Genomic DNA, 21,324 nt, shown 5'->3' with positions numbered 1-21,324 from the left:
TATGCAACTGTCATGAAGTCGTTAAATTAGCCAACCAGTAATTTAACATAACTGCTCCTGTAAGCCAGGGCAACTCCAATAATCTCATTTTAGTGTCAATGGCAGAAACAACCTCTATATACACTGATTAGATCTTGGCTTGCACGTGTGTAAAGCCTAGAAAGGTACACCTAGCGTGCAACCACGGCGCACATACAGCAGTGTATAGACAAGCACACACACACAACCGCCCACTGCATTAGGCCTGGGAATCATGTGCCTGAATATCCATATACATTTTATAAATAATTACGGATGCCAGTTGATGCTTTCGAAAGATATTTCCATGACACAAAGTTATTCATAATGTTAATATGATAACTTAACAGGAAGAGAGATTAATTGGTAATTTCACTTAGCTTTAACAGTCTATTACGTTTGGAAATGTCAATCTGTGAAGATATAGTTGCTACTTTTAGTCTGCCCTCAAAACATTGCCACGCTTGTGGCATGCATGTGCTGGCTGAATGTATGATACATACTAATTGATGGGGACCTGCTCATCAAAATATTGCTCTACATCCTTACTTGTGTATGTGTGTGACAATTATTCAAATGAATTTGGTACAAATTCTTGAATTACTACACAAGAAATATTGTACACTCATGCCAAAATTGGCTGTTAGAGGCAGACACAGACTGCTATCCCATATCTCATATATATCCCATTTTATTATTATATCAAAAACATCATATAACCATATCATATTCATTTCTTCAAGGAAAACATTATCTGAGAATGATGCATTAAAAGAGAGTGATGGCATTTCTATTGACTATATGGCAAGGTGTCTTCAACAATGGCGGACCATGGAGACAACACTGGGAGTTAGCAGCAGTGGAAGTTAGCAGCGGTGCTGTATGGTTGTGTTGTTTTTCTATCAGAGGATATTAACACTATGTTTTACAAAATTTGAGCTCCTCATAATCCAACAAATAAATAGATTAATTGCATTAAATAGCTACAGATATCAAAAGAGACTGAAGCTGAATGTTGTTTCAACAAAAGAACTAGTGTTTTGGCAAAAAAGCGATTGAAATCACTTAGGAAATGTTAGCAGGCATATTTTATTTTAACCTTTCTATAGAATAAATAAATAGACTAAATTAGAGATTGTGTAACACAAATACAACATATGACAACAACAATTTTGTATCATGTAAAATAATATTTGATCATGGCGAAACAGCAATGTAATATACAAAAAAAAAACATCATTGTGAGTGCTAAACGGTAATTGATGAAAAAATGTGTGTAAATTAAGACTTTGGCTGTTTACAGGCCTGTGTAGTACATGACTGATTCCACAATATGTAGAATATAATGGTTCTTACTTATTTAATCTTTATTTTACCAGACCCAGACTTTTTTTTTTTTTTTTTTTAACATTAACTTCGGGAATCTATCGTATCTATCTGCATACCTCCATACTCACACTTGCTAATTTGAGTGCATAAGTGTGATCACATTAAAGTACGGTAACATGCAGTGCACTATAAACACCCACTCAAAATATTGAGTGTAAAAGAATGGCCACTTCTCACTCTCAACGGTCACCATCTTGGCTACATAACAGAAGGGAAGAGACAACCAACATATTCTCAAAATTGTGAAAATGGCAGTAGGCAAAGGAATACACATTGTCAGCGCTGATGGCAGCTTAACTGCCATGTTGCATGACACAGGAGGCACACACAAGTAAAACATTCAATTTAAGTCAAGTAAGCAAAGCAGCCAGCAGACAGGCAACAGTCATGGTCACATGCTGCAATCGTCATTTCGGTTGAGTGCACAACTACAGGGTTTGATTTGAGACAACACTACCCTGTAGTGTAACCCCCCAAGTTCCTACAGACAAATGGATGTTAACTCAAAGCTGACAGCAGCAGTGAAGACAGTCTTATATTTTTACATACATTCAGATAAAAATATAGTAAGTCTGAACAGATTTGCTAAATATCACTTCGAACATGTTCTATCAGTGATAGTGTTTCATTTTTAAAGATAAGACTATATTGTTTTAAAAAAAAAAATGTCTGACATGAAGTGCACATAACCAGATAAATCCTGTCCGTAGTGTTATGCACAGACACCCAATGGGGGATCTGCATTAAGATAACCCCCCAACCCCCTTCCAGAGAGACCCATTAACTAACAGGGGCCATTTGTTTAAGAGTACTGAACAGATTAATAGATGAGGTCGAGTAGTCCGTTTGCTAATACCTGTTAGTTTATCTTTTGTTGTGTCTAGTAGCTGTGACTGTTTTATACAGAGGTGGTGGATGAAAGAGAGGATGGTAGTAAGATAATGGTAGGGTGTTAGGGGAGCTTTTTTCTAAGCTAAGCATGACTAAGGACCATGAACTCTTACCATTGCTTCAAGGTTCAATTAATTCATTTAATGCATGGAAACTCCAGTGCCCACATCTTGACTATACAGTATAAACGCTATCCTTACTGGCATGATGTGTTTAGTTTACTCTATGTTAGATTGCAGGGAGAATCCAGGGAAAGTAGGCCAGCTAAGCAGTACACTGCACTTTAATGAAGCTGTGTATTCATTTTCTGTTCATTTTTTATTTTTTTCCGGATGTGTGATTAAAAAACAATGTCAACAGCTGATGACAAAGATTGATCTTGTTGTGCATAAAGCTGTCTGTAATTTATAAGGTAGGACCATTTCTTAATGCAAAGTCAAAACATCCTCTGAATCAAAACAGGAAAATTAATAGCAGACAGCTGCCAGAACCAATAATAGTACAGCCAGGTTGGATCATTAAGTGCACAAAAAAAAATACACATAATAAACAGGCAATAGCACCATTGACCAGAGTGTCAAAGAGGGTGAATAAAGTAGTGCAGATTTGAAAAGCCTAACTTCAATATAAAATGTTCTAATCAGAAATCCCAGGCATCATTTAACAGCACTGTGTAGCTATTCTGTCTTAAAATTGCAAGTAGAGATAGTTCACTCACAGTAATTATCTGCAGCTGTGTAGCATGGGGGTGACTTAATGTGTAACTCAGCCACACTATTACAGTAGGCTTTATTGTGTTGTTTATCTAGTGTATTTTGTACAAAAATAAAAAATAAAAAAAACTATTTAAGATTACTTTGTAGTAATCTTGTATTTTTTGGAGAAATAAGAGTAGATACCAGCATGGACCCAGGCAGAAAATGGGGGGATAAGATGTATGAAAGGTCCATAGTCACAATCGAACAAGTAGTGCTGCTGTGACATGACATGCAATTTAGATCCATTAGGCTACCAGGACACATTGTGCTTTTCAGTATGATTTTCATCAATAAAAGAGACTGAGATTTTGTTGAAGCCATGCATATCTAATTCTGCTATGCAGTACAACAGCTACTTGAACATGAATACGCTATATTAAGAATAGTCTTTTAACATAAAAATAAATGTATTTATCTATTTTACATCTACAGACTCTGGCATCAGATTTTCCAAATATCATTTATGACTTTAGTAATTAATCAACAGACTGTGGCATTGTCCATCATCCCAATCCTAAAGTACAGCTTACTTTTGTTGAGCCAAGTTAAACAAGTCACACACATTCCAGCTATAAAAAAAATTAAAAAGCCTGGTAAATCCTATTAGTGGCAGATTAAGAGGTGGCTGGCAATAGAAACTAAATGCAGGGATTAAAGAAGAAGGCAGAACAACGCCTCCACACTGGCCCCCGACCTGTCACCTCACTACTCACTGGCACCCCAGGACTTAGCTAGTGCTTTGAACCTACTGTGTGTAGGCAGTCAGTATGCTTATTCTTGAGTCCCTCGTTTCTGGGTTGGATATTCTCTAAAAAAACAATAATTACAGTCCACAAACATCAATTTTGACAACTCGCATTATTTTCAGTCCATGCCTTCATCAGCATCACCAGGTCAAATTATGGCGCAAATCAACAGATAAAAATAAATAAATAAAAATCACAGACAGGCCTATACAATGCAACTGATTGTAGTATATTGCATCTGACAATGAGCTAAGCAGTAAGATTTCTACACAACTTAACATAACTGTCACAGCATGGAAGCAACAGCTACAAACAGGACACACTAACCAGGACAGGCCTGGCAGCAATGAAGCCCATGACAATCTATCTCTGTGAGTGAACAAGGGCGGGGTCTGGATGGGGGGCTGGACCAGTGAGGTCACAAGAGTCTGGCAGTGGCAAATGGAGGGCAATCCTCCTCTTGTTGTGGATAGGAAGAGGCTTTGCTCAGGGTCTGCGCTAATCGCTCCTCAATGGATCAGACAAACAATCCCCTGACCTACTATGATACAACCTACTGTACTCATCCTCCCACACACAACAGTGTGGCACCACACCACACATGAAAGCCAAGCTGACCTATTACACCCCGCCTCCTCCACCACCAGTGCCACCACCACCAACACCACCACCAACCCACACATATACACACAGTGCTTCCAAAAGCCACACATACAAATCCACCCACTCAGGATGTAAGCATATAGTCTGTTAGCATTCAGCACACAAAATGGGTTGGCTAAACAACTGCAATCATCAACTGCCTCCCCATGGTCCAGAAAGAAACCAAAACTGAGACAGATAGAACCCAAAACTTTTATTTTGCTCTGCAAAGCTAATGGACATGAAGGAGCCTTTTCAGTGTTTTTTTTACAAACAAAAACCTTCTTGAGACATCAGATGTTAGCCCCAAAGCTACTGCAATTCAACTTCCAACAGTACTAATCATATCAGAAAAAAGAAACAGACAGGCAGTTGGGCAGACAGATGTGACACAAAAAGGGGGCATAGAAGAGGTTCTATGAAAGAAAATCCCCTCAAGACCTAATCCACAAATACATAACAAAGGATACACATTAATGTAATGAAAGATTTAGAATCTGCCACATATCGTCAATATTACTCTCTGAAGAATTTCTATTGCAGTCAAAACAAACAAAACAAAATAATGCAAAAGAAATAATTGCTGCTCTTACAATTAGCCTATCATCAATAACTGGGAAATACTGCAGTGCTGCGTGAACACTGTCAACACAGATTCAATGATAGCATGTCTTCAATATTGTTAAAAAAAATATCCTCAAGCTGGATGACAAGGCATGACCTAAATGGGACTAACCTTTTCAAATATGACAGCATTATGCTTTCTTTACACTTCAAATAGGGATCATAGAATATAGTGAATAATGCTCCTGAAAAAGGGAAGAGTGAAAGTAGGACACTGAGGAATGCCTGAAGGCTAAAGCCCAGCTTCTGACCTGGCAGACACACATCAGGCTATCCCTCTCAGTAGAGTGACACCAGCTAAGAAAGCAGGGCAGCGCCAGCAGCATGACAGGCAGAGCCATCACCTCTTTCTGTCTCACTCTCCATCACCCTCCTCCCCTCGCAGAGCTGTTTCTCTTCGCCCAGCTGGTCTGGATGTCAATGCACCCGTTAATCAGGGAAAGAGGAAAAAAGAAGAAAAAGAGCCCACAATCAGTCGCCTGCAGGGAATCAGGCCTGTGCACATTAGCCAGCCACACAGCAACCATGCACCAGGGGAATAGTGCACACACACACACACACACACACACAACCACTCCCTGTAATGCCAAACAAAGGAACTATAAGCCTTGCTATACGACTCTAACCTAGAGCCATGTGATGATTTGAAATACACATTTATTAAGTTCTAAATATTTTACTGCAAATGTAACATTACAAATGTAAAGAAGCCAAATTGTTGGCATAAACAAATTTTGATGAGTTCAAGCTCAAGGTAGCACCTGTGTTGCCCCAAATCAGCCTGCCTATGATACTCAGATGAGCCTGGAGGGTGGGATGGCAGATCCCAAAATGCAGCACACAAAGCCTACCCTGCCAAACTGGCTCCATACAATGGAGGAGTCAGCAGAGAGTTGAGGCCAGCCGTTCGAGCCTTTCCTGTTTGCAGAGATGAGGCAGCCAGCACCACATAAGATCAGAGGCCCCTCCACAGGCTGCTGATCCTGGCTTGAATGCCCTGCTGAATAGGACAGCAGAGGTCCTTTGTTGACCTGTAGCATCACATTCATCAAAAACTCAAGTGGCTAGCATTGCCCTCCACACATAGACATGTTACTTTGGTTTAAGGCACCAACTCTGACTGAAGCACAATGGTACAAAAAGAATATTTTATTTAAAAAAATAAATGACTTTGTGTTTTTATTTTTTAGATTACTGTTTTTTCTACTTTTGATCAAATAACTGATTTCAAGTAAGCATAAGTTAATATAAATGCATTATGCCATTCTGTTAATATGAAGTACACCAAATTCAGTTGTCAATAAATCATATTCATACTTAGATTACTTATAGATTAATAGAATACAATACTTGTGGCAAAATAACTCTTTATGAAGTGAGTACCATGAATCTAAAAAAATCATTCATTTCCATATAATCTTGAACAATTTATTCAAAACCCATTACCATCTACAACTTTCACATCAGTCTAGATGACAAAAGAAGAATTTCATGTTACATCGTACTGAGCTGCTGCTATTTTCTTAAGATACAACTGCCCAATGAAGAAGCATCTGGTTTGTAAACAATGTCAACATCATAGGTTAGTGGGTGACATGAGATGTACCTGCATACAATAGCATGAGCAAACAGTAAGTGGGAGGATAATAAGTTTCAAAGTCTGAACTTTCAAATACTTTTTTTGAATAATAATCCATAATAATCGAATTGACACGAATAACATGCATCTCATAAATCTAAAAGAGATGTCACATTGCTTTACAGTGGCGCTGAGATTATACACCTGATATATCTTCATTACCTTCTTCCCACTGTGGCGATACGGGCCCATCCAAAGCATTAGCCTATTTATAATAGGACTACTGTTATTGCTTTTAGATTTAGCACTGCCACAGCATGGCCAAAGCGAGGTGAAAGTAATAGTGATTACTGCCCCTGTCCTGCTTCTGCTGCTGAATGAGTCCTGAGCTTAGTCTGTGCTTTGAAGTACATTTGGCTGGAAGTCAGAGTAGCAGCATCAATCTCTGGTGCTGCCAGAAATCCAAATTAAAAGCATCAGTGAATGAAATATTCATGCAAATCAGGCTAATCCACCATGGAATGGTTCTTGCCATTTAAAACAAACAAGACCAAGTGCAGGCATAAGCACTGTCAGCATGCCTATAGGTGTGCTCCTGTCTGTGTTACAGTATGTGCAGTAATTGTGATACGTGATGCTACAATATTCATACCAGATACATATACTCACTGAAGAAAAAAAAAAACTATTGGGTTTAAAGTCTCAATGCTTGGTACATTATTAATACTGTTTATTTGGAAGGAAACTGTCTATAATAACTAACTTCACTACATGTACAATCTAAAATACCTCTCACCAAAAAAACATCTAGTATAGACATAAATATGGACATATAAACTACAGTAAAAGCCCAGCAAAATCCCTACATTTACAGCATTTATGTACATGCATGGAAGAGGTTTCGACAGTTAACAGTAGAATAAAGAGAAAATACCGCGATGGAGAAGACAGCATGTATTATAAGGTCTGATGCCACATTCAAATTACCATCTTAATATTAGAGGTGGTGTAAAACAGCTGCTGCTTAAAGCAGTAATGACTAATGACATGTGAGCCTTCATTGAGCAAATTGCAACCTTTGGTAAAAACATGTCCACTTCTGTCAGAAGGCTTGCAGCACAGGACAAGTAAGTGTGGTTTCCAACCTTAATTCATGGTCTGTAATCTGAAATTACAGAGTAAACCCCCAAAATTCTTAGGGTGACAAACTGAACTCAAACAATGAATGCTATTTATTGTGTTCAGAGGCAGTAAATTGCAAGCAGTACTTAAATAGTTACATACTGCCCTGATCAACAAATGTTAAAAATGATCAGAGATGTTGGCTTGGCAATGCTCTGACTTAAATTGGCAGTGAGATATTGTGTTTTCAGACTGCTGAGGGGTGTACAATATTTTGTGACTGTGAGGCATAGTGCAACAATTTCTGCCTCTGCATGAAAACTCTGCCCCCGCAAGAGACACTGAATGTAAAATGACCTTCCAATGACCCAATCTTTAGAAAAAAAAGGGTGTATTTATAAATTAAGGGCATACTGTAAATGTAACTTTAATAGTACATGAGGTGCTGAAAATAGAAAAATTGACAAAATTCTGAAAAACCAGGCATGCGTCCAGCTTCTGCCTGCTGTCACGTGTGCCCCTGTATTGCACTTATTCTTTCTCCCTCTCATCGTCTGTGACATCTGAAATAAAGTATATAAGCACACTGCCTTCTCCCTAAACCATTTAGCATCTAGCTATATTTGTGATTCCAACTTTGATTTTACACATTGCACTACCGCTATTTTAGAGTCACTCTCTGGAAGTTTTGAAGCCTACAAGCATGAGCAACAAGGCTCTTGATTCACAGTTCTTGGGTCAGACTCATAGCAGACATGGCTAGTATTTCCAATATTCCCAAAGGAACATTTGCAAATTCAATCTATGAACGCAGAATATTAGCATCAAATTAACAGCAAAATGAATACAAATCATTCTGGTCATATAGAACCAGAGGAATGCAATTTGAGATTAGCGCAGGTACATGCTACAAGGGGTTAGGAAAATGATTATCATTAAAAGCTAGCCACAAGTGATAAGAAGCCCATGGTATTGACAGAAAACTACATTTTCTCTGGAATGGAAAAGCTATTTAAGCAATTAAAATACCTTTTCATTGACTTTACTAGTTGGCTACTGTTTAATTATAGATGCAAGATGATTTACTATTGTCACAGTCCTCCTAAAAAACTAAATGCATAATTCATGCAGATGTTATAAGTTGTTCAGAACAGTTCTTCAGTTAATGTGGCTTCAGTTGGTTTTAAGACAAAATAAATCTTATTTTTCACAAAATAAATCACATTTTTATTGAGATCATTTTGATGCATTACATACTGCATTACCTAGTTTTGAAGATACTATAATATTCATGCTGATGACCTACTTATGGTCATACCTAAATTATGAAAATAAAGTTGGTATGTTACAGTAAGTGAAATGCTCCAATGTATCTGAAGAAAGTCAACTTGTCAAAAATATTTCAGAACCCACATGGGTTGTAGGATTTTTTGGTCACCTACAAGATCTTAAACCAAATAGTTAATATTGCAAAAAAAGAAAAAAGGAAAATGACCACTTTTACATTTTACTCTATGCATTTTATTTTTCCAAAGCTTCAGGTCCATTTTCTGTCAAACAACTAAAGTTCTCGCACAGTCCAAAGGATAGATAAGTGCTAAATGCCTCTTAAATTGTTTATTTCATGGCAGCAGATTAAGACAGAAACATTCTGACCTCAAGTCAACATCAGTGTTACTTTCTGGCCATCACAACACAGGGCTCACTGCTTTCAGGGCCTTTTACATATGACATAGCCACATGTGAAAGACTGGATAAATAAAGGCTGAAAAAAATCCCATACTAAACTCTACACTGGACTTTGAGATGTTGCACTACACAGACCTAAAACATGAAATGTTAAATGAAGACCTGCACATCAGAAAGCAACACTAGTTACACAAGTTGTACACTGGGTTAGTGATATGGTTCACTGCAGCACAATGAATGTGTGAATAGCAGGAACTGAAAAAAGCTTGTTTGAGAGGGATTTTGAAAATCAGCACTATGGGGGGCCCACATTCACAGTGCCATTCCATTGTTGAATGGTGTTCATCTAGACAGCCATCCAGCCGGCTAACAGCCATTTCTCTTCTATCATCACAATCCATCTGTCTCTCCATCAAAAAAGCTCTACTGTTATTTCAACCTGTGGGTATGAACACAATAACAAAGCATAATCAGACTAAGATTTTTTGAGGCAATAATTATTAACAAACGAGATTGTTCAAGAATATATGGAAATGAATGAATTTTTTTAATTCATGGTACTCACTTCATAAAGAGTTATTTTGCCACAAGTATTGTATTCTATTAACAAACTATATACAGCCTTTCTTTGTAATTTCCACAATTAGTCATATCACAGCGGGCCTCTGCAGCTACATTTCAGCCACAGCTCCAAAGGGATATTGTTAATTATTAAATATACTGCATGTGGCCTGCTTCAACCCTGACCTAATGCTGCCTGCAGACAATGCTCCATGAGCATCATTTCAACAAGGTGAACAGTAAGAGAAAGTCATCATGTCGCCCTCTAGTGGTATCATTAAAAACTTAGTAAAATGAAGCGTGACCTCTCCCTGGGGGGATTGTGTAAATTTAACTTCAACTCACAGTAAATGTGACATGCACTTTGGGCAGGTGATTCTGAAAGGTGATAATAACAATGACAATATTTTGGATATATTTAGATATGTATGATATAGTCTCTAAGAAAAAACTGTAACAATGTGGATATGATGACCAAGAGGTTAGAGACTTTCATTTTTTCTTTTTTTTTTTTTACTCAAGCTTGTCTATTTTAATGGAAATTATGTCAATGTTCACCTTTACACACCTTAACACCAAAAAAAGAAAACATTTGAGCCAAAGAACACCACAAAATAGCTAAATTAAAGACAATGTTGTTTCATATCACAATGTTGATACTGTTTCCATATATCTCCATATCTCCCTGTTTCCTTCAGACTGTAACATAGTTTTTAACTGCAAGTATGATTACCAAAACATGAAATTTGCAGCTTATTTACTTCATGGTGCCATACTGGCTTTCTGTGCAAAGTTGTGTTTCAAAGATAGTGGTAAAGTAGTAAAGTTAAACTTTTTATCGGATGCAGAGGTGGTGAAAGAATAGAATTTAAAAAAATATTCTTCATGAGATATCCATCTTTACTTGGTCGCAACGAAGGTTCCTAGAAGGAGATCTTAAAGTTGTTTAACTCCTTTTCCATAGAATCAGGACTATGTTTGGTTGCTCCATTGTTAAATTAAGATGTCAAGTCAGTCCCTGTAGAGTGTACATAAAGTTGGATTAGGGACAGTGGAACAGGAAGCAGCAAAGACCAAATATCATTTGTGAACCTTCTACAAGAGGCTGTGAAATGTTAAAAAGGGAGCGGTAACCAAATGAACAGTTCACTTCTGGGCAGATATTCCTTTGTCCATTAGTGCTAGCACTAGGCAAAATAATCAATTGCTAAGGATTATCCAATGCAATGTTAGGCCTGCCCCTATCATGGTGACAGACAGGCTGAGTCCTTACTAAGTAAGATAACAATGAAATAAATGAAAGAGACATTAAGTAAACCCTGGGTCAGAAATAAAAGGAATCCAAGATGGAAATCGTTAACAGGAGTCATTAAGATCGTATTGAAACTAGTAAAGGAAAGCCATTAACATAGACATGAAACAACTATAAACTAATTGCTAAAATAATTAAGTAATGTACTTTATTGCTTCTTTGGTTGTCTACTTAAGTTGTATTAAGAAATGTGTCTAGACTAAGTGATATAAATTTTGTTTTCAAGATAAACCAGTGTCCTGGTCAAAAAGCAGTAGGGGGAAAAGGACAAAGCATTTGAAATGTAACCCCTGGCTTTCGATCCCATTCTGTAGATGACTGCCATTTATTGCATTCAGCTTGCAATCAATGTGTTAATCAGTCACTGAATATAAAGTGAGCAGATGTGCTTTATTAAGAGCCACTGATAAAGGGTAGCATGAACATTCTCTAATGGAAAGGCCATAGGTTTGCTTCCACAAAACAGCCATAGCTCTTACCAAAGACCCACTATAAACTGTTCTGGCCCAGAACAGCATTTTGTAATCTCTGTAAAAAAAAAAAAAAAAAAAAAAAAAAAAAAATTTAAAAAAAGTTAATCAAACCTTTGTATTTAGCCAACATTATCCCCCTCTTAACTGTACAGTTTTGTCATACAACATCTCATCCTTTTAGCTCTCTTTCTCTAATTTCTGCTTAATGATCATAGAAAAATAATAATCCATCAATACATACCTGCATCTCAAATAACCACTACTTGGTGCTGCCACCTCTTTGCTACACAAAAATCTAAAATTTCAAACAGCTCCTCGAGAATGATGATTAAAAAGTTAATTTCATTATTATGTATGTGTTTTTTTAAAACAATTTTTCATTGGGCTGATGTATCTGGGACATCAGACATGGTTCTACACGTGGTAGCCACCAAATGTCAGCTCTCAATATCTCGATATTTAGAGGTATTGTCTTAAAAATGCTTGATGGACATGTAACACACTCACACTTTTCAAAACAACTTGTTCATTGGCCTTTGTTTTCAAATATATTTCGTTAGTAAGCCCTCATTTTAACATACTTTAACCTGATGCATCCCTGCTATGACTCACAGTCTAGGCCAGGCACGCAGTATAAATCTCAGTCCTATCATAACATAACCACACAGCTCACAATGTCGAGAGCAAAAACTGCAGCTTTACAAGATGTCAGCACTGTTCCACCTCTTGGTATGTTACAAATAATAACCAGGCTAGCAAACAGGCAACAAGACTTTGTTAGGTTTAATAGCAGATGCTGAATCAAAGATCCACAGGCTAGTCGTCCAGAGCACGCAGATAAAATGTGTCTGCGTTTGACATCGATTCAAACAAAGGCAAGAAGGGACAGACATATAGAGAGATGGTCCCCAATAACTAACGTACGGCTTTGCCGTCAGATACACCTCTCAACTGGGCAGCTAACATAGCAGAAATGCATATGGTTTTATTTTAACCAGCATCTCTTTCAGAGTTTCAAAAAAAAGGCATGGGCTGCGATACAATAAGGTTATCTGTGGGCTTGGAAAGCTATAGCAGTGGCAAGCTAGCAGTAGTCACCTGAATATCACAGACTCCCCCTCCTTTTCATTAGCTTTGTTATTAGGGGGTACCCTACTGGTGGAGGAGGATAAAAAGATAAGAAAAAAAAAATCAAGCTTACCCCTTATTTTGTCTTCTGGTGAAACGGCTGCTGATGATATTTCTACCGCGTCACTATATGTGATATTTCAGCAGACATGAAAAATATCTTCCCTTGCTACCAACGGGTGCGACTAAGCTAATTCGAATTTTAACGGTTAAAAATCCCAGGTGACACTGATAACGTCTTTCCGTTAAATCCGCATCCTCGAAAAAGATCTCTCCTTCCGCGCTGCTGCTGCCGCTGCTGCCGGTGCAGCGTGTTACGAAACCAAACCAGGCTTTTTTCTTTTTTTCTTTTTCTTTTTTTTTTAATCTAGCTTTCACACAAAACGGTCAGCGGGGAATGGGGAAAAAAAAAAATAGGCGATGAGAGGAGCTCGTAATGAGGAGGCAGGTATGAGACGGATATCCGCAGCAGCAGCAGCTTCTTCTTCTTCTTCTTCTTCTTCTTCTTCTTCTTCTCCCCTCGGCCGAGCATCCGAAGGGCCGTCCGTACCTCACTCACTCCCGCTGCCTGTATTCCCGGTCGACAGGGAGAAGAAAGAAAAAAGTGGACGCGGTGATGGTGGTGGTGGTAGTTAGGGGTGTGTGTGTGTGAGGGGGTGGTGGTGAGGGGTGGGTGGGTGTGTGTGGGTGGGTGGGTGCTAACCCTTCACGGTCACATGGGAAACACCGTGCACATTTTTCAGTATTCTCAACAATAACTGCACAGAGGGAGGAAGATGCTCCGGCTCTGTATCTGATGCTGTCCTTGGTGCTATAACCAAAAGCCTCTAGATACCAGGCGTTTTTGTATTTCACAAAGAGCTTTGTAAAAATGATTCGTGTCCTTGCAATCGGGCAATGAAAATCATGAGGACATTCTACAAATGTCAGCATAAATCAACACTATGATGTATATTGAATACATCACCTTCATTAGGCATGGGGAATTTAAACATCTCACTGATCCTCAAAGCTTCAAATTCTCCAGCCATCTCCTTTGTGACTGGTGAGGACTAACAAAAAGGGAATCGATATAGAATTCATGAACAAGTCTTCATAGTTTATACATTCATACATACTATATATCCTACCATATCCACACACCATACTATAGGATTACAGTATGGTATTTGAACATCTCACCCATGTCATCACTTGTAATTGGGTAAAAATGTATTTTTTGAAAAGAAAGGAAAAAAAAAAACAACATAAAAACCGCAATCTTGATTTCTTATTTTCAGGATTTGCTCCATTTGTTTTAGCATTTTATCTCTGAGGAGCTGTTCTTGCACTAAATTATTCCTGAGACACCATGCAGCACCTGGTTGGTGTGTGACATCAGGCAAGTCATCAAGATCTGGGTTATTCATAGAGTCTGGAAGATCCTCGTGCAAGAGAGCCCCAAGACCTGTTTCCCCCCTGTGTTTTTCTCCTTTGCACAGTATGCTATTGTAATATGAACAGTGACTTCATGGTCATTGCAGCTGAGTTATAAAAGATCCAGACTCCAGAGAGGGACAGTGGCCTGTGGACAGACATTAGTGATGGCACCCAAACCCGGACACATAAGTTATTTTTGTGTCTCTATGTTCTCTGTACTGCACTGCACTGTAAACCCCAATTTATCTGTGATATCAAAATTTAGTCTACACATATGTCCAGGACTGTTAAAATGACGTAGAACCTATAGAAATATGTATCCCCTGTGAACTTGACATAATTGTTTTATTTAAGTCAGCATTTTTTTAAATTTTTGAGTTAATTTTACTTAAATTTACAGTCAAAATAGCCTATGGAGGCAATTAACGGCACACACATTATGTACAGCTTACTATTAGGGACAGTAAGCAGCGACAGTTGAGGGACGCTACAGCATGACGTGTATGACGTAGATTCTATCTCAACACTTCCTACCATCGCAGCCAAAGTGTCTACAACAGCAAATAGTCAAAATTTGTTGTTCTTGTAACTTCAGCATCACACACATTGCAGAAATGTTTACGTGCAGATTTCGGCTCTGTATTTGTACACAGCTGTTGACAAAAGCACTTCTTTCAGTATCTTTGTGTAACCTCTCCACTAATAACATTTGTTCGGAGATTTTACTCAGTCTCTCTCCCCTTTTTTTTATCACACACATACACACACAATTTATTTTACAAACATTTATATTGTTTGTGAACATCACTTTACAAGTTCAACATTATTTTGACCCCAATTTGACCTGGAATAAGTCTGGGACTTCCCCCGGCAGCTAGCTTGCAACTCGGAGCAAGGCTGAGGTGAAGACCTACCTTTCAGGATGATGAGACTGGATTCATAAGGCTGTATGAAACCGAAGCTGCTGCAACAAAGTGAAACCGTGGAGACTCAGAAACGTACGCAAGGAGAATTAAAGACAATGCATAAAAACAGAAAGAACACCAAAAATACTGAAGAGAAAATGGTGGCAACTCTTTACACTCAGAGAAGCAACATAGTAAGTTGACTGTAAACCACTGTTTTGGTAAAAGAGTTTCCATATCTGTTCAAGATGTGCGGTACGATGGCTCACTCATGGTATGGATGTTGACAGAGGATCCGTGTCAAGCAAATGTGGAAGAATCATTTCATACCTCATGTCCCATGAGAAGAGGAGCAAAGTAGGGGGCATCCTAGCAGGCATGGAAATCGCCAAAGCAAAGCATCTAGATGCTGATCTTCCCAGGTGTCTTGTGCTACTTTTGAACCATTTCATTGACGACCAGGGGAAGATGTTCCTGGCGATTAATAAAATGTGTCTGCCATCTGAAGTTGATCAACTTCCAAGCACACCATGCGTCCTTGTGTTCACTGATTGCATCATTGACCATGTGACCTCTAGTAAAAACAAATTAATAACTGAACAAACAATCTGCATCAAATATTTTGGTATTTCATAAGTTCCACACTATTAAGTACAATTTTGAAAAATGGAAAATAAATCTATAATAAAACCTGGATATGAATGTTGTAAAGATATGGGTTTTTTCTTGTTATTGTAAACCAAATAATGACAACATATTTTTTTTTACAGTAGTTCCTCATTGTGGTTTACAACAGTCATGATGTTGGACTGATCTTTTAACTTTAGATGTGACATTTTACTCTGTTGACAGCCAGACACTTCATGATTCCAGTGGATCAGACCATCTTGAATGGCAGTGTTCCCAATTTGCAATGCCCATACTACTGCCTCAACTTCACTTACCCAACAGAGTTGGGAGCAACCGGTAAGACTCATAGCTTTCATGTTACTGTACTAAACTGAAATTCTTGTGTGTAAGCTGTTTCCAGTAAATCTTTGAGTAGTTTGATTAAGCCGAATGATGAAAAATAAACATAATAATAATAATAATAATAATAAACCCAACATAAAAATGGAACATTCAGCAAGTTTTCAAGTGGCAATTTTATGTCATGTAGCCTCACATAGCATCCCTGTTCTTATGACAGAGTGACATGCTCAAAAAATGAATTATTTTGCTTAAAAAAGCTTTTTTGAACTGACATAAACTTCAGACAAGGGTCATATGATTCAGTTATTTTGTGTCTGGTGTACTCAGAACTTTCACGTTTCTGTGCTGTTACAAAGTGAACTTTGTGTGCAAAGCATTCCCAATAAACGTTTAAGTTGAGTGAGTGAATTGGGATTTACAGTGTGTGTCTGCCTCTCTATAGGGTGTGTACCTGTGTCTATGGGTGTAGCTGAACTAACGCGGACGGTAGTGGTGGAGGCTTTATGAGATGATGGTTCTCTTCAGGAGGGCTGAGCAGTTTGGAAAATAGCATGCTACTCATTATGGGCAGTTAGTGGTGAAAAAGCTCTGCTGTGTTGTTAGTGTGGTTCCAGTGTTTTGCATTTATGCTGTGAATGTATTATTGTAGTTGAAGCTTTCCAAGTGGGCAGTCTCCATTCATATGCAGCCATTGATTGGTTGCGATTGATTTACAGTGTCGACATATTACAGCAAATTTGTCACTGCTCAAAAACTTGTATTGCACTGATCACCTGACTCAACAGACTTATGGCAGTGGGGTTGATGAGTATTTGAGGCTCCACTGCTTTAAAGAGAGGGCTTGTGCCTACAAGTTAACACTGTCAGCCAGAGCTATGGAAAAAGTGGGTATTGTAATTGTGTAGGTCATTAAAATTGCCTGGCGTACTTACACTCCAAAGGAAGAAATGGCAAAGCGTATATCTTAAGGGAAATGAGCTGGTAGTTGTAGGACATACAATTATTGAATGTTGGTCAGTCAGCATTTGGACAAAAACACTGTTTTTGGTCTGGATTAAAATAGTTATTTTTAGGATTTGGAACATGTTGAAGTTAGCATGGGGGGATTTTAAGCCGTATCAGCCAGATTTAGGGCAGAAAACTTATTGTCTAACCTTGATAACATAAAACATAAACAGAATTTAAAAGATGTTATGTCTCTGGCTGCCAATGTGTTTTATACATTTTTTTTAAAGACATTTTATACAAAATATAAATGCTCTTATGATGTTGCAAATAATGTTTGATAACAGTGTTAGAGAAATGGGCTTTGTGAAGTCACGTCTATATCACTACCACTACTGAGGTGCTATCAAGCAAAGCCCTTAATCCCCAACTGCTCCAGCGATGCTGCTTCGAGGCCAGAAAATCAGTGTGCGGTTGTAGTAGATCTCCCCTGGGTGCAAATGTTTGTAACTGTGAAAGTCTGACCTGAAAAGATGCTAACTGATCAAATAAAGATTAAATTATATTTTACAAAATTTACATAATATTAAATTCCGTTTTTGGATTTCATTTTACATTCCATTGTTGATTTGTTTTATACTGTTAAACAGCTACTTGTTTTGTAATGCAATACAATGCAGTTAGAGTATGTAAGAAGACTTTCTCGTGCAGTACCTGCTGTGAGTTGGTAAGAACATTAATTTAAAATAATTTAGTTGACATCCTCTGAGGCCTGATTATACACAAAAGAAAACGTTATTACTGTTATTGTCACAAGATCCATATAAACAAAAAATACATTGCATGGACTTATGTGGCCTGTTGCACCCTCTCCTTTTTGAAATTGGAAAAACTCAAGTTCAAGTGGATTTACATCTTATTTCCAGTAAGGTAAAGTCTAAAACACGCCAGGTTCTCTGTCCAGATACTCGACAGTAATGTTAAAGGCTAAAAGAAAGCTCCAGGGCTTCATAAATCACTCATCTGGGCTATATGCATGTGTGTCACCACTGATAGCACACACACACTCAACCTGTTTACGCCCCCGGCCCCAGTCCCCACCCCTGCTCACAGGCCCACACCCCAGCAGAGAGCTCATCCTCAATCCGCTATGACAAAGGGAAAGAGCTGAGCGCAGGATATAAGGCTGCCACTGGCTGCCAGAGTGTGTCCAGCACAGTGCTTTCTGCAGATTGCAGCAGTTTGAGCTAAACCCCCCTCTGTCTGCTCACTATAGACAGGACCTGGTTAGGGTGGGGTCATCATTGGTGTGTGCAGTGACCAGGGTGGAGTTGGGGGGGAGGTTGTGTTGGTGTGACTGTACAGCTTCACGGACATGATCTCTTTTCTTTTTTTCCCAGGATAATGTGTATGTGCGACTGATATTCCCAACCTTAAAGCTGAATCATATGACTCCAACTCCTGGTAATGAAAGGGGTCTCTGTGCTGCCCTTTAATAAGGTGTCTGAGGGTGGGACATACACAAGCTGAAGGAGGCACAATGAGGGTCTACTCCAGATAATAGGTATCTGCAGTCTGGAACAGCTCAGTAAACACATATCCTGGTGCTGTTATGTACAGCATTATGGAGGTTTTGCTACTGAATAAAGATCATTTTCAATAAACCAAAAATAAAGTTTAAGGTAAATGTTCATTGGAAGAAGTTATTATTATTATATTGTTATTATTGGACATTCATGAGCTAATTAAAATCACTGGGTAGTTTAGTCAAGATTTCAACCCTGTTTCAAGGAGCATAATTCATCCCTATAAGGCTGCCCTGCTAGATTTGTTTTCTTATAAGCAACATCTCTGACACACTATTAACAATTCTTCCAAATTTGGCAAGACATGAAATCTTTCTTTGCTAATGTAGATAAGATTCACTTTCATTTGTCTCAAAGAAAAGCCACAGTTCAAACTGTCTGTGACAGCTTATCTATTGAAAATCTTAACATGATATATTTATGTGTAGAAGTTAGCAAGAGAGAGAGAGTTCATGTTTTACCGGTTCTCACTGCCTTTTGGTTCAACATTGGCTTATGTAGAAAACCATAATAGTAAATAAATTTCACATCCGCCACTCTGTATCCAGGAATCTACAAGATACAGTGTGAAAAGGTGTCCCAAGGGCGTCAAAAAACACAGAGAGAAGGAGAGGAGCTTTTGAAGGCAGAAAGTTACAATAAAACATTATCATTATCTTGCTATGTTACGTACTGTTCATTACCCAGTTTCCAAAGCCAGCTGAAGCTGTGCTTGACCAACAAAGAAGAAAGTTTCAGAGCTACAGTCTACAGACACCAGTACCCAGTGGGTTATACTCCGGTCAATGCGACCTACTAATAGATATTTATATCCACCCACCACTTTTTGAGTCATCTCCCTAGGACAACTATGCTATTTCTGTTGTGGTTCTTGCACATCCTCTATCTCTCCCATCCCTCTTCTTATCTCTCGCTCTCCCTAAACTAGTTGCTGGAGGTCACCCTGCTGTTCCAGTTTAAAATTATATAATAATTCGACAGAATGAAACCAGGACAGCGAGGAGCTGTGGTGCCACTATGGTGCAACGTGACTCACTGAGCTCACAGGATGAGGAAACATCTATAGATCTGGGCAAAACATTTCCTCAGAGGCAGACAGACAACTTTGTGAGTTATGACACCCATTTGTTGGAGTGTAAATCAGCAGAAGAGCTTTTTCACATGGAGTTAACATTTATAAATCACTGTAGTTTCATTCATTGTTGATTGAGACTACTTCCAAGTGTAAAATTATTAGTATTTGGGAATGGTTAACAATCCAAAACAGGCCTGACCTACACCATCTCCAGTACACAACACAAGGGAGTGGAAGACAGTGATGCACGTCATTTGCACCTCTCATTAAATTAAGGCTGCTGTGGTTTTTCGTGTTGTTGTTGTTGCTGATTTCCAAATTTGCAATACAGTTCAATCTTGTTAAACTACAGACAGTACAGCATAGTGTAGTGATGCTTAATGACTTAATGAGAACGGCATATATAATATACTATATTGTGTTTACTATGATCATATAGATATGTGTGTATATGTCTGGAAATAATTAAACAGACATGTATGAAAGTTATATATATACAATTTATTTTTGTTAGTTTTACAAAAAATGGACTGCAGCAGTGTACAGTAAACATGTAAAAGCAGATAAAACTTTGTTCTTCATTTATGAATAAAACATTTTTGTTATCACATACTATACCAGAAATATCAGTCTTTCCATGTTGCTGCCAGAGATGACTACATCACAGTGTAGACATGGTGACAGGGAAGACCCATTTGGATGAATGGAAAACATATTCAGTACTTTACATGTGTGCCAGCAGCCCCCTCCAGTGGAAGATCCTGAGGATTATTTTTGTCCTCTTTTTCAAAAATGTTAAATTCTTCTTTTGATGTGCAAAAACAAATGTGAATGTTAGAAGGAATAAATAAAAAAGATACTACTGATTTGGTTGGATGTTTGATTTGTCAGAAACTTGTTTCAAGTTTGAGTCATGAAAAGCAAGTTAAATCATAAACAGGTGGACAAATTGTGTGACAGGTAACAGCTAGTATTGTGTAGAAGACAATAGAATAGGAAGCAGCAGGTTTGTGTATCTTTGATAAATGGTCTATCATCACATCTCTAATGCCTCCATATGAACAGATTTGCTGCAAGGAATCTGCAACTTCCTCATTAGTCAAGCTTTAATGGGCTGCAAAAACAGGCAAATTAAAACTGTCATGATTTGCTATTTTATTAATGATTCATATACACTGACATCTAAGTGGAAAGACTTAGTGTGACTATTCTCATTTATGTATCCTCAGCTCTAAGTGAAACTTAAGTTACATATTTTCCCCTAATTTGTTCAATTTAAATCTTCTATTGAATTAAATTCATTTCCCACTTCATTACATACGGCCCACCGGATTATTATCATGACAGTGAGCTGTTGAAAGCTCAGATATACTACATTTTCTTTGATGATTTACAGTCATGTTCAATTTGTCATCAGGAGGGCAGTGTCAAGTCTGAGCTCTCATGAGCTTAACTGTCTAAGTCTTTTTTGCAATGTTGTTCACAGTTAA

General features: G+C 38.1%; 1 protein-coding gene and 1 long non-coding RNA gene across 6 annotated transcripts in view; one reads left to right on the top strand and one right to left on the bottom strand.

The window, feature by feature from the left end:
• The window catches only part of sptbn2 (spectrin, beta, non-erythrocytic 2), a 51,471-nt gene extending 37,891 nt beyond the window's left edge, over nucleotides 1-13,580 (bottom strand). For 3 of the 4 annotated variants that reach the window (XM_071460909.1, XM_071460911.1, XM_071460910.1), the window contains exon 1: nucleotides 13,006-13,580. The gene's annotated coding sequence lies outside the window, so the exon portion shown is untranslated. The remainder of the gene's footprint in view (nucleotides 1-13,005) is intronic. The other variant, XM_071460914.1, reaches the window with a different exon arrangement.
• A 74-nt stretch (nucleotides 13,581-13,654) lies between these two features.
• LOC139607756 (uncharacterized) lies at nucleotides 13,655-21,135 on the top strand. Of its 2 annotated transcripts, none has more exons than XR_011684883.1 (3): nucleotides 13,655-15,450; nucleotides 16,109-16,222; nucleotides 19,688-21,135. It is a non-coding gene; the product is annotated as an uncharacterized lncRNA (long non-coding RNA). The 2 variants fall into 2 exon arrangements; XR_011684884.1 differs by lacking the exon at nucleotides 19,688-21,135 and adding an exon at nucleotides 18,574-18,752.
• Nucleotides 21,136-21,324: the final 189 nt, after the last annotated feature.

The sequence above is a fragment of the Trachinotus anak genome, unplaced genomic scaffold, assembly GCF_046630095.1.
Source record: "Trachinotus anak isolate AG129_WGS33_773 ecotype Australia unplaced genomic scaffold, CSIRO_AGI_Tana_v1 ptg000024l, whole genome shotgun sequence".
NCBI classification, from domain to species: Eukaryota; Metazoa; Chordata; class Actinopteri; order Carangiformes; family Carangidae; genus Trachinotus; species Trachinotus anak.
This window is presented reverse-complemented; position numbering and strand designations above follow the sequence as displayed.